General features: G+C 51.7%; 2 pseudogenes; both read right to left on the reverse strand.

Moving 5' to 3' along the window:
* Positions 1-373: 373 nt before the first annotated feature.
* On the reverse strand, positions 374-1,995 carry LOC118697716 (inositol 1,4,5-trisphosphate receptor-interacting protein-like 1; annotated as a pseudogene).
* Positions 1,996-3,397: 1,402 nt separating this feature from the next.
* Positions 3,398-6,398, reverse strand: LOC118697717 (inositol 1,4,5-trisphosphate receptor-interacting protein-like 1; annotated as a pseudogene).
* Between the last annotated feature and the right edge of the window lie 624 nt (positions 6,399-7,022).

Raw genomic sequence — 7,022 nt, forward strand, 5'->3', positions numbered from 1 at the left:
GTACAGCTACAATTACAACTACACGTACAACTACAACTAAACAACCACATTAATCCCCAAGGGGCTAGGTTGCTGTCTTCAAGGTGTTCCAAGACACCTCTATACGCTTCACTGCCATATTTGAGGATGTGCAGGTGCAGCCAGTTTCTGCCTCACACACTTGGTCAGCAGTACTGCTGGAAGTGCAAGGTGATGGGCAAGGCCACTCAGACATGTGTCTGCACAAGGAATCCATGTGCTGCAGCATCTTCCTTCTGCAGGAGAAGGAAAGAAGCTTCAGGATTGCCAGTGACAAATGCAGCAGTTATGCAGAGTTCAGGTGGCTGCCATCGGGTGTGACCATCCCAGCACAGCTCAGTGCAGGGAACTCCTCTCAGTGGCTGGAGAGCAGCACCCAGAGGCGAAATCGCAGCTGACCATAAGCTTGCATCGCCTCTCTGAGGGCGGCTGGATCTCGGGCCAGGTGCTCAAAGAGGTTGGGTGGCTCAACCCCTCGTATTGCCGGTGGCAAGCTGATCTCTGCAGGAATCCTCTCATTGCCTAGCACAAAGTGCTCCAGGCATGTCAGCTGCAGGCAGCGGTCCAGGTACGCCATGATGTCCCACAACCGCCGTGGAAATGCGCTCCTGTGCCACCGGGACAGCGGTACTGTGGTCAGCACGTGCATGAGCACAGTCTTCCAGGTAGAGCTGGAAAAACCTGTGTCCCTCAGGATGCAGGTGAAGAGCTGCAGGCATTTCAGGTGCAAGTTCTCACACGGCAGCTGCCTGGCGATGTGGCGGAAGAATTTCGCCTCTGCCACTGCGTACGTCTCAGGGCACGCTGTGCTTGCAATGATGTTGGCCTTGGTGGGCTGGCTGCTCACAAAGATGCTGGAGCCGCCTTTCTGAGCATCTCCACCGTCAGGCTCTTCCTGCCTTTGCTCAGCTGCAATCGGCAGGACCGGCTGCAGGGCTGAAGCACCAAGTGCCATGAGTGCCACTGAGGCACTTGCAGCCATGAGCCTCTCACCAACTGGCAGAACCAGTGGGAGGTTTTTTCCATGTCCAGGTAGGAGCCGGTGCAGAGTGTCCCTAGGAGGCTGCGCTTCTGCTTCCGCCGCAGCTCCTTCTGCGAGTGGTGCAGGAAGCACAACGGCTCCTCTCCCAGCTGCTCCTTCTGGCACGTGCACACCAACTCCACACGGACGCTGAACGACCTTGCTGCCACCTGCCCTGCACTGTTCAGCTCCAGCTGGAAGGCGTGCCCTGGTGGGGCATTCAGTGGGACCAGCACACGGTACACCCCATCCCAGTCCCGAGGACTCCAACCCTAAAAGGCACTGCCCACCCTGATGGCTTCTTGAGGCACTGGGTAGAAGCTATTGCTCACACTGTCCACAAAGACACACATCAAGCTCTCCATCATCTCAGCTATCACTGAGCAACCTCTCTCCAGATCCTCCACAGGCCACTCTATGCGGTCCACTAAAAGGATGCCTTGCTCATTCCCAACATCTCCGGTCTTTTCTGTGTTTTCCACACTGCTGCTTTCTTCCTTGCCACCATCACTGTCTTCTTTTCCAGTGGCAGCCACGTTACCTTGTTTGCCTTCTTTTCTATCCTGCTTCTTGTTTGCCTCTACATTCCCATCACCCTGTTCTTCAACCTTCACATCTGTGTATTCTTTCTTTCTATCTACTCTTTCTTCACCTTCATTTACATCATTGTTGCTGGCATGAGGGCTCCTTCTCCTGCAGCTAAACCACAGGCCCAAGAGGAGCAGGACTCCAGCAAGGACCCAAAATGGCCACTGCTGCAGGGCACCAAAGAGCACGGCTCCCTAGCCCTCGTCCTGCTGCTCCAGCTCCTGCAGCAGCCGAGCCATCTCGTGGTCCAGCAGCTCCTGACGCTCCTTCATTCTCCTGTGCGTGGCCTCATCCAGCCCATCCCCAGCCGGCTGGCCGTACTGGATCAGGCTTTGCACAAGCATGAAGATCAATGGCAGTAAAGCCATGGTCTGCAGGAGGACACACAGAAGGGGTTCAGTGGGGCCAGAATGGAGACAGACAGTGGGGCGCAGGAGCCGCAGGGATGTGGCGGCAGGAAGGAGAGGGCCCCGGCAGCTGGCGGGCGGCCAGGCCTGCACCGCTGCCCCAGCAAGCACCGCGCCCTCAGCGAGGCGCTGCCGCCGGGGCTGGGCCCTGGGTGCGGGGCCCGAACGCACGGCCCGGTACCGGAGCTTCTGCCCCAGCCCTCCTCCAGCCCCTGCCCTCAGCAGCCCTGTCTCCTCACTGCTGTGCACTCACCGCTTGCCCAGGCTCTACTGGGGCAGCGGCACCCACCAGGGCCTTTTAGAGCTGCCCCCATTGTGACACGACCCCTGTGCTGTCACAGAACCCAGAGCGCATCACAGGCCAACCCTGCCCGCCCTCCCCAGCCCCCTGAGGGAACTCATCATGGCCCTGGGCACCCAAAGCCCCAACAGACACCAAGTGCACACCCATCACTCGGGAACCTGGGAACCCCAGAGCTTCCCTTGACAAAGCAGGCACAAGGAGCCTGCCACGCAACTCTTGTCAAATAGAAATTTGGGTGACATGACGCATGGATGTTCTCGCTATACAGGTGTACGCTTTTATTTAAAACTGTGGGAGACATTTTTTATTATTTGAATTAATTCTTATTAGTTTTGGTGCAGGATGTCATGTAGGCTAATGCTGTGTTACAGATTGAGTGACTAATCTTTTTGAAAGGAATCCAGGTTGCTTGGATGATGCACAGGAAGATTTCATCCTATCTAAAAAGGCCAAACAATTTAGTTTCCTAATTTTTGTGCCTTCAATAACCTCTTAGCTCTCAAACACTAGAGTTCAACACCATACAAAATTTCAGGCACTTCAGGGCATTTTCTATTCATGCTTCAAGCATTTCTCTGGGAATGCTCGAGAGACAGCATACTTAATATATCCACCAACTCTGTTTGCATAAAGTCTTTATTTCAAATCGGGATATAGGAAGGACATCCTCTAAGATACAGAGGATTATATACAAAGAATGACACATTTCAGGCAATTTTAGAAACTTAACTCCTTTTATTAATTTTATAAACGTTGATATCATACATTATTTAAAAGCACAGGAGAAAGTTCAGTAGGCTATCTAAATTCCCTAAACTAAGGGCAAGTGCGTAAATTTGCAAAACTGTCAACATTTAAGGGCCTCTGGAAGGGTTGCTAATTAACAAGTGTAATTAAAGATACAATTAGAACTACAACTAAAGTTATACCTACAGCTGCAACTACAGCTACACGTACAGCTACATCGAAAACTAAAGCTACAGCTAAGTTTACAAGTACAACTACAATTATAACTACAGCTACAACTACAACTAAAGAACCACATTAATCCCCAAGGGGCTAGGTTGCTGTCTTCAAGGTGTTCCAAGCAACCTCTGTCAGCTTCACTGTCATCTTTGAGGATGTGCAGGTGAAGCCAGTTTCTGCCTCACACACTTGGTCAGCAGCATTGCTGGAAGTGCAAGGTGCTCGCATTGCCAGCAGCAAGCTGATCTCTGCAGGAAGCCTCTCATTGCCTAGCACAAAGTGCTCCAGGCATGTCAGCTGCAGGCAGCGGTCCAGGTACGCCATGATGTCCCACAACCGCCGTGGAAATGCGCTCCTGTGCCACCGGGACAGCGGTACTGTGGTCAGCACGTGCATGAGCACAGTCTTCCAGGTAGAGCTGGAAAAACCTGTGCCCCTCAGGATGCAGGTGAAGAGCTGCAGGCATTTAAGGTGCAAGTTCTCACACGGCAGCTGCCTGGCGATGTGGCGGAAGAATTTCGCCTCTGCCACTGCGTATGTCTCGGGCCACGCTGTGCTTGCAATGATGTTGGCCTTGGTGGGCTGGCTGCTCACAAAGATGCTGGAGCCGCCTTTCTGGGCCTCTGTGGGCTGGCTGACCACAAAGATGTCAGAGTCCCCTTGGCGCACCCCAAAGAGCATCTCCACCGTCAGGCTCTTCCTGCCTTTGCTCAGCTGCAATAGGCAGGACCGGCTGCAGGGCTGAAGCACCAAGTGCCATGAGTGCCACTGAGGCACTTGCAGCCACGAGCTTCTCACCAACTGGCAGAACCAGTGGGAGGTTTTTCCCACGTCCAGCTAGGAGCCAGTGCAGAGTGTCCCTAGGAGGCTTCGCTTCTGCTTCCGCCGCAGCTCCTTCTGCGAGTGGTGCAGGAAGCACAACGGCTCCTCTCCCAGCTGCTCCTTCTGGCACGTGCACACCAACTCCACACGGACGCTGAACGACCTTGCTGCCACCTGCCCTGCACTGTTCAGCTCCAGCTGGAAGGCGTGCCCTGGTGGGGCATTCAGTGGGACCAGCACACGGTACACCCCATCCCAGTCCCGAGGACTCCAACCCTAAAAGGCACTGCCCACCCTGATGGCTTCTTGAGGCACTGGGTAGAAGCTATTGCTCACACTGTCCACAAAGACACACATCAAGCTCTCCATCATCTCAGCTATCACTGAGCAACCTCTCTCCAGATCCTCCACAGGCCACTCTATGCGGTCCACTAAAAGGATGCCTTGCTCATTCCCAACATCTCCGGTCTTTTCTGTGTTTTCCACACTGCTGCTTTCTTCCTTGCCACCATCACTGTCTTCTTTTCCAGTGGCAGCCACGTTACCTTGTTTGCCTTCTTTTCTATCCTGCTTCTTGTTTGCCTCTACATTCCCATCACCCTGTTCTTCAACCTTCACATCTGTGTATTCTTTCTTTCTATCTACTCTTTCTTCACCTTCATTTACATCATTGTTGCTGGCATGAGGGCTCCTTCTCCTGCAGCTCAACCACAGGCCCAAGAGGAGCAGGACTCCAGCAAGGACCCAAAATGGCCACTGCTGCAGGGCACCAAAGAGCACGGCCCCCCAGCCCTCATCCTGCTGCTCCAGGTCCTGCAGCAGCCGAGCCATCTCATGGTCCAGCAGCTGTTGACGCTCCTTCATTCTCCTGTGCGTGGCCTCATCCAGCCCATCCCCAGCTGGCTGGGGGTACTGGATCAGGCTTTGCAGGAGCATGAAGAGCAATGACACTAAAGCCATGGTCCACTCAGCCAGGCTCTATTGCGGCAGCAGCACCCGCTGGGGCCTTTTAGGGCTGCTCCCATTGTGACATAGCCCCTTTGATGTTCATCATGGCCCGGGGCACCCAAAGCCCCAACAGACACCAAGTGCAGACCCATCACTCGGGAACCTGGGAACCCCAGAGCTTCCCTTGACAAAGCAGGCAAGAGGAGCCTGCCACACAACTCTTGTCAAATACAAATTTAGGTGACATGACGCATGGATGTTCTCGCTATACTGGTGTACGCTTTTATTTAATACCAGTGGGAGACATTTTTTATTATTTGAATTCATTCTTATTAGTTTTGGAGCAGGATGTCACGTAGGCTAATGCTGTGGTGCATATTGAGTGAGCAATGTTTCTGAAAGAAATCCAGGTTGCTTGGATGATGCACAGGAAGATTTCATCCTATCTAAAAAGGCCAAACAATTTAGTTTCCTAATTTTTGTGCCTTCAATAACCTCTTAGCTCTCAAACACTAGAGTTCAACACCATACAAAATTTCAGGCACTTCAGGGCATTTTCTATTCATGCTTCAAGCATTTCTGTGGGAATGCTCGAGAGACAGCATACTTAATATATCCACCAACTCTGTTTGCATAAAGTCCTTATTTCAAATCGGGATATAGGAAGGACGTCCTCTAAGATACAGAGGATTATATACAAAGAATGACACATTTCAGGCAATTTTAGAAACTTAACTCCTTTATTAACTTTTCAATCATAGATATATAAATATTACTGAAAAGCAGACAAGTCACTACCGTAGGGTAGTTTAATTCTCTAAACTGAGGGTAACTTTACAAAACTCTAAACAACAAAGAGCATCTAGAAGGAATCCTAGTGAACAAGTCCAATTAGAGCTACACCTACAACTACGACTAAAGCTACACCTACAGCCACAAGTAGAACTACAATTACAATGAAAATTAAACAACTACATTAAGCCCCAACAGGCTAGGTTGCTGTCTTTGAGATGTTCCAAGCAACCTCTCTTAACGTCACTGTCTTCTGTGAGGATATGCAGGTGGAGCCAGTTTCTGCCTCACACACTTGGTCAGCATCTTTGTTGGAAGTGGAAGGTTAAGGGCAAGGCCACTCAGAGATGTGTGGACATAACAAATCCACGTGCTGCAGCATCTTCCTTCTGCAGGAGCAGGAAAGCAGCTTCTGGATAGCAGTGACAGATGTAGCAGTTACGCAGAGTTCAGGTGGCTGCCATCTGTATTCTTCCTGTCCATCTACGCTATTTTCGCCTTCATTTAAATCATCATTGTTGCCCGCCTTCATATTTGCACCACTGTTTTTTCTTCATTTCCATTTTCTTCCTCCTTTCCTGCGTTCTTGTCTTGCTCCACCTGTATATCCTTGTTTTCTCCATGTTCTTCACGTAGTTCTTCTGCATTTCCAGTAACATTGCCAGGTTCTTCTGCAGTTCCTTCAGCAGTGCTATCTCCTGGCTCATTCCCATCATTGCATCCTTCAGCTTTATGTCATCGTCTTCTTCATCTGTATCCACAGCACTGCCTTCGCTGTCCTTTTCACTGCCGCTGTCATCTGTCTCCACAGTCACATCAGTGCTTTCTCCACCTTCCTCAGGATCAGCACTGTCTTCTTCCTGTTTTTTTCCCTCTCTCATCTTCCAAGGTCTTGCAGGAGCTCTGGTCCTTGCCACTGCTGCTGGCCTCACAGCTCCTTCTCCTGCAGCTAAAGCACAGGCCCAAGAGGAGCAGGACTCCAGCAAGGACCCAAAATGGCCACTGCTGCAGGGCACCAAAGAGCACGGCCCCCAGCCCTCGTCCTGCTGCTCCAGCTCCTGCAGCAGCCGAGCCATCTCGTGGTCCAGCAGCTGCTGACGCTCCTTCATTCTCCTGTGCGTGGCCTCATCCAGCCCATCCCCAGATGGCTGGGGGT

This window comes from Molothrus ater, chromosome 5 (genome assembly GCF_012460135.2).
Source record: "Molothrus ater isolate BHLD 08-10-18 breed brown headed cowbird chromosome 5, BPBGC_Mater_1.1, whole genome shotgun sequence".
Lineage (NCBI taxonomy): Eukaryota > Metazoa > Chordata > Aves > Passeriformes > Icteridae > Molothrus > Molothrus ater.